Source organism: Triticum dicoccoides, chromosome 1B (assembly GCF_002162155.2).
Source record: "Triticum dicoccoides isolate Atlit2015 ecotype Zavitan chromosome 1B, WEW_v2.0, whole genome shotgun sequence".
NCBI classification, from domain to species: domain Eukaryota; kingdom Viridiplantae; phylum Streptophyta; class Magnoliopsida; order Poales; family Poaceae; genus Triticum; species Triticum dicoccoides.
The window spans coordinates 166933444-166944311 of NC_041381.1; positions in this window are offsets into that span (position 1 = coordinate 166933444).

Here is a 10868-nt window from a genome sequence, read left to right on the forward strand (position 1 = left end):
CGCTACTTTGGGCGGCTGGAGCAAGAAGACCAGAGGTTGAAGAAGCACTACGGCCGTTGGATGGACATCGTACGGTCACTAGAGCTAGAATCGTTTATATTGACTAAGTTGACAAAGCCCTCCGTACCCGTCAACTTAGTAGGCCCACAAGTCAGCCTCCCACCAAGGTGGGTCCCAGCTAGTAGGGGGTATTCATTTTTTTGTGTGTAATAAGGAGGCACTTCCGGTGGGTCCGAGATGACAGCAGGGGGAACGTTCTTTTCGCGAAATACGGTGGCCCGTCAGGTGGGTCCCAGCAGTCAGGGGCAAACGTTTTTTTCACAAAATACTGGTGGCCCGTCCGGTGGGTCCCTGCTGTCAGGTGGAGGAATAATTATTTTCCGCGTAATAAGGAGGCACTTCCTTGCGGCTGCCGTGGACCCAGCTGTCAGCCTCTTCACGTAAAGTATTCTTCGGATGGAATTCGGTCATTGACCACATTGACCACGCCACGCCGAGAGCACCACGGCGGTGGATGACGACAAGGCCTAGGAAGGGGATGACGTGGATCCGGGGAAGACGCGGCAGTGGATGCCCACACAGAGAGGAGTACGAGGGTTCACTGGTTCGGCTGCGCTGCCGTCGCCTCAGAATAACAGGGGGTGTGGGTGAGTGGAGTGGAGGGATGGCCTGGCCAGCGGTGGGAGTAGTATGGGGCAGTGAGGCCTCCGCGGCAGCACAGCCGGCCACGGGAGGCAGGAGCAGGCGGCACGACCGGCGCTGCTTTGGGCGGCTGGAGCAAGAAGACCAGAGGTTGAAGAAGCACTATGGCCGTTGGATGGACATCGTACGGTCAGTCGAGCTAGAATCGTGCATATTGACTAAGTTGACAAAGCCCTTCGTCCCCGTCAACTTAGTAGGCCCCGTCAACTTAGTGGACATCATACGGGGAGTATTCTTTTTTTTGGGCGTAATAAGGAGGCACTTCCTTGCGTGCGAAGATATAGCTGGTGGGTCCGAGCTGTCTGCGGCGGTAACGTTTTTTTCACGAAATACAGAGGCCCTTTCGGTGGGTCCCAGACGTTAGGTGGAGGAATCATTATTTTGCGCGTAATAAGGAGGCATTTCCTTGCGTGCGGCTGTGGACCTAGCTGTCAGCCTCTCCACGTACAGTCCACTTCAGATGCATGTCGGTCGTTGACCATGTTGACCACGCCACACCGAGAGCACCAGGGCGGTGGATGACGGCGAGGCCTAGGAAGGGAACGACACAGAGACAGGGAAGACTCGGCAGTTGTTTCCCACGCGGAGGGGAGTACGACTGTACGAGGGTTTACTGGTTCGTCTGCCGTCGCCGGAGAATAACAACAGGTGTGGGACTGTGGGTGAGTAGAGGGATGGCTAGGCCAGCGATGGGAGTACGGTGGGGTGGTGAGGCCTGCGCGGCAGCACAGCCGGCCGCGGGGAGGAGGGAGCAGGCAGTCCCGCCGGTGCTTGTTTGAGCAGCTGGAGCAGGAAGAGCAGAGATTGAAGAAGCACGACGGCCGTTGGATGGACATTCAACAGTATACATGCCATCTGTGGAAAGCTCAAATCTGTGGAAAACAGCATACATCCCATCTGCCATTATTTCAAATAGTTTACAGCCCATTTGCTAATTCTTACGGGTTTTTTTGGAGCCATATTCTTTTTGTTAGCATTACAGCCCATATTGTGGCCACGGTTAAAAAATTATACGAAATTTTGCATATGTCGGTGCGGTCAGAACTGTTTTTAATCCCGAAATTTCGAGTCACATTCATACTGATTTAAAAAATAAATGTATATCAATATAAAATCCAATAAATTGTCCACGCATAAAAATGAATGCAATTTAAAATATCGAAATGAAAAAAAGATATTTGAAACTAATTGCTGGTTTGATGTGTTTTAAAATGTACAGCCCATTTCTCATTACTGATAGGCCATTTTCTCGGCCAGCCGAATGAAGCTCTCCTCGTCTTGAAAGATTTGCAGCCCAACAGGCCTGATAAAGCGACTTACTTGACAAATCACAAAAAAACTAGGCTAGCCATTTTCAGAAGAAAAAAAACTACTGGGCTGGTCTGTGGTAAACATAAAAGAAAAGGTTGTCTAAACAGGCCAGAGTGTCCCGCGCAGCCCAGTTGACACCCTGCTTCTGTCTCAAAAACAAATTAGATAAATGCCACTCCAATTATGGCGATTCATAAAAATGCCACTGCAATTTCCAAACTTTGAAAAATGCCACTGCAATTTTTGCAAACTTTGAAAAATGTCACTGCAATTTGCAAACTTTGAAAAATGCCACTCTAGACTTCGAAAAATGTCACTAGAAATGGCATTTTTCAAAGTTTGGAAATTGCAGTGGCATTTCTCGGAGGCATTTATCAAATTAACCCAAAACAAAAATAACTGGGCAAGCTGCTGGGTCCCTGGTATCAGCCGCTCGTTGTGTAATTCTCTCGTTTATTGACTACGTTGACAATGGCATGGGACCCAGATGTCAGAAATCCACTAGGAGGAGCCATTTTTTTATTGGCTTGAAATAAGGAGGCACTTGCTTGCGTACTGCCATGACCTTGGCGGGTCCCTGCTGTCATCCTCTCCACATACAATCATCTCCTGATTGTGTACACGTCAACTTGCTAAGCCCACAAGTCAGCCTCTAAACCCGTGGAGGACAAGTACAACCCATTTAAAAAAATAACAACCCATTCCATACGTTCAAACGGAAAGTTCAACATTCAGAGCAAAGTAACAGGTTTGATCCACATATAGAGTATTGAACTTCCACGTTAACAACCATCATAGCCAAGTTAACTATCTACTCCCACTAGACAAGTACTAACTTACTCTTAGCTAACTAGGCGATGCCGGCCGCCATCTGTGGTACACGCTAAATGCCGGCACCGGCGTCCCGCGCCTCGCCTCGGACTTGCCAGAGGTGCGGTAGGGCGCGTTGCTCGCGCGCGTTGGCCCTTTCCATGCCGGTGTGGTCCACCAAAGCTTCGGCTTCCAAGTGGGAAACCCACTTGATGAGTTGGTAGTAAAAATTGGCGTCGCGAACGCGTGCGTGCCCGACAACCTCCGGGGCTATTTGCCGGGCGCCGGCCTCCATGTAGTCAGCCTAGTTGCGGGTGCTCTGCTCGCGACTCAGAGCATCGGTGCACTGCTGCTCCATGTCCTATTGGCGGCACAAATCAGCGATACGCTGCTCCTCCGCCAGGCGATCGCGCTCCAACAAATCCTGCTCCTCCACCATGCGGTCGCGCTCCAACAACTCCTCGATCTACGCATTGCCATCTAAAGACAGATAGAATGCCTCCTCCCTCTGTCTGCCTTCTGGTGAAAAACCGAACACTAGTTCCGACGGTGACCACCTCCGGCGTCGCCTACCGTGAACGGGTGGGGGCATGGCGAGCGACGTCGGGCCGGTGGGGGCTTATGAGGATATGGCGAGTTGGGTCACGGTGGCACCGGAGAAGGCCGGGAAGTAGTACTTATAGGGGGAAGGTAGCGCGACGGTCATCGGAATTCAATGCATAATGGCTTAGCGTGCCATCTTGCCGTGGAAAACTAGGGAAACTGAAATTATGACTATGTCGTCCCGTCCCGTCTGGGTCGCACGCCGGCATGGCGGTCAAACGAGTGCACTCGAATCATCTCCCTCCTTGTCAATAATGATTTCACGGATTTAAAAAGCCCGCAACAATTAAAGTGTATCTTTTTTTTTGCATCAGTTAGCTGCCTTAATTATGGCCGGCTGCATGCAAGCACTCAGAATCGCTCGCAGGCAGTACGCGAAGTAGCATGCAATAAGTCGCAGCCGAGGGCACGCATGCAGCCACTTAAATTGCTGGAATTAACTAGGCCTGCATGCCGTTAATTATTGCCATGCCTTGGTCTTGCTGCTTTGCTCACGGGACTAATAAACCCGGACGGAGGGAGCACCTTGGTTGGTGAGAGGTTTGAATTAAGCCCTGCAAACCGGAAAGGAGGTACTAGTATGTGCGTGATCCGCTATTTATTCTATAGGATCGAGTAGGTCGTTTCTTGAATTGAGCCCTGCAAACCGGAAAGGAGGTAGTACGTGCGTGATCCGCTATTTATCCGTGTAGGATCGATAGTGTAGCTTGTCAGTTTCTTTAGAGGTAGGCATTTTTATTCGTGTAGGATCGATAGTGTAGCTTGTCAGTTTCTTCAGAGGTAGGCATTTTTATTCAAAAAACTGCCACTTCACATCTTGCATCGCAAATAAAACTGCCAGGAGCACATTTGTAGGCTAGCTAGTGATCGATCAGTAACTTGTAAACACCGAGCGAACAGAAATAAGTAACTGTTAATGCATCTCAATGATTCACAGATCATATACAAATATGTAGCTCCAAAAGCAAAGATCGGCCACTTCGGATCTTGCGTCGCAAGACTCGCAACTAAAACTAACTAGTACAACTCCCATACATAAGATCAACATGTTAATGCATCTCAATGATTCACAGATCATATACAAATATGTAGCTCCAAAAGCAAAGATCTAGAAAAAACATCTGTTCTTCTTACTAACGTGGATGCTTCTCTTGGTCAACATTCAGTACAGACTGAAAGACAAATTTGTTTGTGAAGTCTACAATTCCTGTTGCAAACGTAAGTGGTTTCACCAACAGCTGGAACCATGAGAATGAACCACACATGATGGAGGAACATCCACTGCAATATGATTTGGTCTTCTCTCAATCACACCGTGAGACTATTTTCGGAATACAAACTTTAACTTAGGGAAAATGATGCCCATTGTATAATCAGAACAAAGCAATGAGGCACCTAGTGTTGGCCAGTAAATAGTACAATACTACTTTTCTGCAGTCCATGAAGTGACTATCCAATCTTTGTGTCTATTTTCAAATGGCACTGCATGCAGTGACTATACTGTCCTTTTGTGCAGTTCAACCAAAATTGTGGACACTTTGTTTGTTTGCCAAATAGCAATGGGCAGACATCTCTGTCTGCACAAATATCAAGCAGCTAGTAAATATATACCACACCATGTTCGCAGTGATGGAAGAGGTGAAATCGATACAACCGAAATTGAGCATCCAATCATTGAATCATGTCCTGCACCTCCAATGTAGGTCCACCCTGCCAATAAATTCACATGCAAACCACTAGTATTACTATGTCCATACGCTAATGCAACACCATTCGAATACTACAAATATACACTAATCCAGTGGCTAGTGCAACAGTAGAGTAGTTAGTTTATTACAGGCTGTGCAACAGCATTAGAATGCCTTAGCTGAAAAATCTTTAAGACATACACAATCAACAGCTAACCCTGAAATAATCCAGTGACATTAAATGGCATTGCTTAAATTTATCGGTGGCATTAGACTGAGAGCGGCATTAGTTAAATGTGGCATCACTTCAGCAGTAGCATTGCTTGAAATGACTGCTGGCGTTATACTAACAGCAAAAAAAGTGGCAATAAGAGCATGGGTGGCCCATTCGGACAGTGGGCGCACCAGTACGATGCACCTCCACAGACGCAGAGTGGTGAGGGAGGTATGGTTGCCCAGAGCAACAAATATCCAGGCAGCATATGTGGATTACGTCCCATTTTTGTTCTCTTTAGCCACCTTTTTCCTATGTGAGGACAACAAACCGATCAACCTGGTCATTCTCTATTGCGTTGTCATGCCTTTCTACCCGTCTTCAACCAAGAGACACGAGACTCATTCCTTAGCTACTGATTTTCCCCTTTTCAACCTAGATGCGGGTTCGATGCCTACTCTCTTGGACAGTACAGTCTCCCTTCCTTTCCTTATTCAACCCAGACATGGATTAGTCTGCATGAAGTAGGGTTTCCTTTAATAGTCCAAATTATGGTTTTCGTCTGCGTGGCGAGCAGAGCAGAGGATAGCAAATTGGGAAGATGGTGGAGTGGAAAAAGATCCACATGCAACGACGTGCCAGATGGGGCAATAGAACAAGGGTATGGTTCGAAAAGTGGTAGCATACCTGAGGGTCGGCGGGAAGTGGCTTCGCTCGTGGTCGTCATCCTCCACACACACTACGGCATCGAGTTTGGGGACGGAGGCCATCCCGCGCGGGCACTAGGTCTGAGAGGACGGCCTTGTCGTCAGTGCATGACCTCGCTCGCCGACGACGAGTGCGTTAGCGCTGCACGTCCTTTTCTTCCCTGGCGGATCTGTGACCACCGGTGAGGAGGGAGAGAGGGTCGTCTTTTTTAGATCTGGAGAGAGGGTGGTAGTGTGAGAAGCAAGTGGGCAGCCCTTGGCAAGAAAGCGCTGAAGCTCCAGCCTATATATCTTTTTTATACCGCTAGTACTGGAGGTGGAGTAGTGGTAGAGTAGTTTATATTTTCTCTGCGTACAGTACCAGTTAGTCGTGCTTCAAAACTGAACGGCGCGCCATTAAAAAAATAAAGGTCGATAACTAATGCAGCACCTCGGGCCAACGCGGCCAGATCGCATTTTGCACGAGAAATTACACACCGTGTTTCGCTGACATGTGGTCCTATTCCAACATATCAGTGAGACTGCGGTGAGTAGTAGGAGTATTTCTGAACCGACGTGTAGGTCGGGCGCCCCTTCGTGAACTATGGCAAACTGGCAACCATCCACCGACTCTTCGCCTTTCCCTCTTGATTTGGAACTGTTGTCGCATGCTCTTCCTCTCCCTCCTCCATTTTCCTTCAACCCTTCACCCTTTCTTCTTCCATTGTTCGATCGTCTTCTCCATGGAGGGAACAGGACGGAAACGACCCTGTTATTCTTGCCCCGATCTGAAAGATGACGTGGTGGAGGAACTCATTGATCGGTGCGACGTCATCACCTCGGCTAGCATGGCAAGTTCGTTCAAGCCCATTCTTGACTGAACTAATAACATCATTACAAGGAACCCAAGAGTCAAGGAGCGATTTGATCTCCCTTATCTTCTTCGCCGTGACCCTGATGACTGGCACCATCACGACGGAGGCCTCGCCCTGTGCAAGTTGATGCCGCTTGATAATGATACGTATGATGTTAAGATGCCATCGCTTGAGGGCAAGGCTTGGGCAGGCGCAAATGGAGCTTGGGTTGTTTACATTGGGTCCAACTGCGAGTGGGAACTTGTGAATGTGTACACTCATGACCGGGTTCCACTTCCAAAAATCTCAGCAGACTGCCTAGAGGTTGAGCACACCGGTATTGTACGCACGTTCAAATACAATCATGGTGATTCTCTTCTACGGAAGATAGCAATTTCTTGAGTTCCCAACCGCTCTTGGAATTACAACAACTATGAAGTTGTTGCTATCTTCGACAAGCTTGCTGTCGTCCTTGCTGGTTTGACTCGATGGATATTGCTCAAAAATCAGTTTCTATACACGGATGAGTACTGTGATGCAATTGAATACGAGGGCCTTGTGTTTGCTGCCACCACTCGTGGCACTGTTTTTGCATGGAAACGTTGTTTCGGTACGTTTGTCTTCCACCGTAATTATAATTGTTTCATCCACATGCATGCGGGTTAGCAAGTTTCCCTTTACTAATTAACCTTCTTCTTGTGTTTCCAAGGTCCTACGAACATTCCACCACCTATACTTGAAGATTTTTATAACCAAGGGGGAGATGATGATGGTGATGATCACGAGCATGAGGACGAGTAGCGCCCATATACTATTTGGCGCCTGGCAACTAATTCCGATGGAACACCTCTTCTCGTGTGTATACAGCCCACTAATGATGTTACTGCTAAGGAAGCAGGTGTAGTCTCCCATGGTCGCACTCTCCGGACCTATTCCAACACCAGTTGCATGGTATTCGAGATGGATACTAGTGTGCTAGCGCCAACTCCTTCTCCCTGGTACAGAATTGATAGTCTTGGAGAAAACTCGCTCTTCCTTGGACAAAACTATCCAATGATGGTGAAAGGCGATCCAACTGTTGTTGACACAATGTTACTACCATTTATGAGAAGCAATTGTGTCTATACCTCGGACATTTGGGTGGTTCCCTACCCTGGTACTGATATAGTAGGCCGCTTCAGCCTGGATGATCAGTCCCGCGTTGGTCTCCAGATCGACAATGGATGGCCCGTCCCAGAGAATCACTTGTGGTTCAAAGCAAGCGTTTCCAACACCGAGGAATGGTTAAGTTGAAGTTCATTTCATTGCTTGTTATTTTCTGTGTGGTGAAAACTTTAGTATTTATAATGTATCCTTGTTGTCGATGTGGGTTGATGACCTGTCGTATGTAATAAAATGATATGCCTGTGATAAACTTACTAAATTTATGAATGGCTTTCGAGTCGCTTCTGTGAGTGAGTGGTGCGACGAGGCAAAAAAATATTTTCCGAATACATAATTGTACGTGCATTGCAACAGGTTATCAGATGAGGCCAATCAACAATAGTAGTACACTATTTGTACTAGCTTCACATGCTTCGCGCGTCGTGCGGGTGTTTTTACTGTAGCCATATTGTACTACGTAACCAGCACCTCGAATCCTCGATACTAGTAGTACTATATAGTAAGTAGTAGGAGTAGTAGGGTGGCATGGGCCAGAACAAGCATTCACGTCCAGGAGTACGGCACACGCCACCAGCACGACTTCCATCTGACACCATATTTCTTGGAGTCCATGCTAGAGCAATCTCTTCAACCTCATCGTTTCTCTAACTCAGCCATCGCACGACGGGCGAGGTGAGGGTTTGCCGATAGTCGGTTTCGTTAACTGTGGTCCCACTTGTAAGGCCAACTGCAACGCACGACCCCAAACGGACCTCCGTTTTGCACGAACTCCAACAATAATTTTGACTAGAAAAGCAAGACCAAAGAAAACAAGAACCACAAGAATACATTTTACTACTCCTGTAAGTTGGATTAGTGCCTTCTCGATGCATTCATTGTTGATCTGCGGAGGCTCGATCTTGCGTGCTTCTTTCTTCTTCGAGTGTAAAGAAGTAGACGTTGCTTCCTCGCATCTAGTCTCATGTCTAGCCTCTATTCTAGTACTCCCTCCGGTCCGTTTTTCTCTGCGTCTAAGCAGCAACACACATACCAAGTAGGAGTATCAACGAGTGCACTAATCTCATCTATAGCCTCTATGCTAGCTAAAAGTAATAGAACATCTACTAAATTGCGCACTATCAATATATGGATGTACTCTTCTTCCCAATACAAAAACGTGCATCCATTCTACTCCCTCCATTGCACAATACATGCCTTCTATTTGTCAAAATATATATGTATCTAGACATGTTTTAGTATATAGGTACATCCATTTTTGGACAAATGGAAGTCAAGTATTTTTGAACGGAGGGAGTACACAATAAATTTTTTAAGTTAGCACAACTAGTCTAATCCGAGAGCACAACCGAAGATTTGGTCGGGTTCTTCCTCCTTTTGCCGACACGTGGGACATCCAGCATCCAGGTCGTGTCATGAAAGAAAATAGAGTGGTAGTTGAAGCCACGAGATGTGCATCTTGGGTTAAACTATAAATAGAATCTTACTACTCTTGAGTAACTCCAAAAGCGGCCACCGAAGATCTTTCTTGGATTTGTTTTTCACCACCAGCACGTCGAGGTGAAAGATGTGCAGGTTCAGTGGGTCCGCTTATGTTTTCACTGACATGTGGGACCGCATGTGGGCAAACAGACGATGGGCTCCGCTCGTCCGCTGGCTGGCTGAGAAGAGAGATAGAGGAGGGCTGAGCACGGACTGCAGGAAATTTGTTCTACATACCTTGATATAGGCTCGATATAGTGGGGTGGCATGGGCCATAACTAGCATTCACGTCTAGCAGTACGGCACACGCCACCCACACGAGTCCCATCCGACACCAATTTTCTTGGAGTCCGTGCCACAACCATCTCTTCTCCCTCCTGTTTTCTCAGCCATCGCGCGGTGGGCGGGGTTGGGGTTTGCTAATAGTCGGTTTGCTCAACTGCGGTCCCACTTGTAAGTGAAAATGCAACACCGCACACATTCCCGCTTGAGCGGCGTACCGGACCAACCGTGTGGGGGTGCGATGCGAACACGACAGGCTTTTCCTTTTGAACTCGTAACTTGTAAAATTTGGTTCTGCTCCATGGCGCGAACGATAGATAGAAAATACCGATTTTTCCTAGAGTAATGAGAAGTTTGGTTCTGGTGCCATTCATGCATGGAGTACGTACGAAAATAATGAAGTTGATGTGAAAGGTAACATAATTACTGTAGTATCATATACTACTACATGGATTTGATGGAAAGATAAAAATACATACGGATCCATCAACGACATCCTCACGCCCTAGTGTGCCGGGTCACCAACCGACGTGTGAGGAGCAGCGGCGTTGGCAGCAAGCTCAACGTGCTTCTGAATAGTGTCGTCCAAGGTTGCCCTGCAGTCCAAGAAGGCCAGCATCCTATCGCCCTCCTCTTGCATGTAGTAGTCCTTGTGGACGATTTGCGTGTAGACGTGGGTGATTATGTCGATGGTGTCTTTCTGCGCTAGGCGCTGTGCAGCGAGTGCGACCTCGAGGTGGACATTCTCCGGCGCGATGGCGGGCAGTCGCAGGGCCACCAGTGCATCAAAGAGGTTGTTACCATAGTGGCCGTTGAGGGTGGCAGGCATCGCAAAGCCTGGGCGCGTCGGCTGGAGGCTTACGTCAAAGTAGTCCGCGAGCTTCTTGACGACGGTGAACTTGTCTAGGAAACCGACGAGGACCTCGTCGAACAAGGAGACGAAGCTGTCGTCCAAGCGACCCCTTGCCCTGGCGGCCTCAAGCAATACTACCTGGAGATGTTCCTTGTTGCCGGGCCGCAGGCCGGTGTCGTGGACCATCTGGCACAGCCGGCTGATGCTCGCGCTCATCGCCTC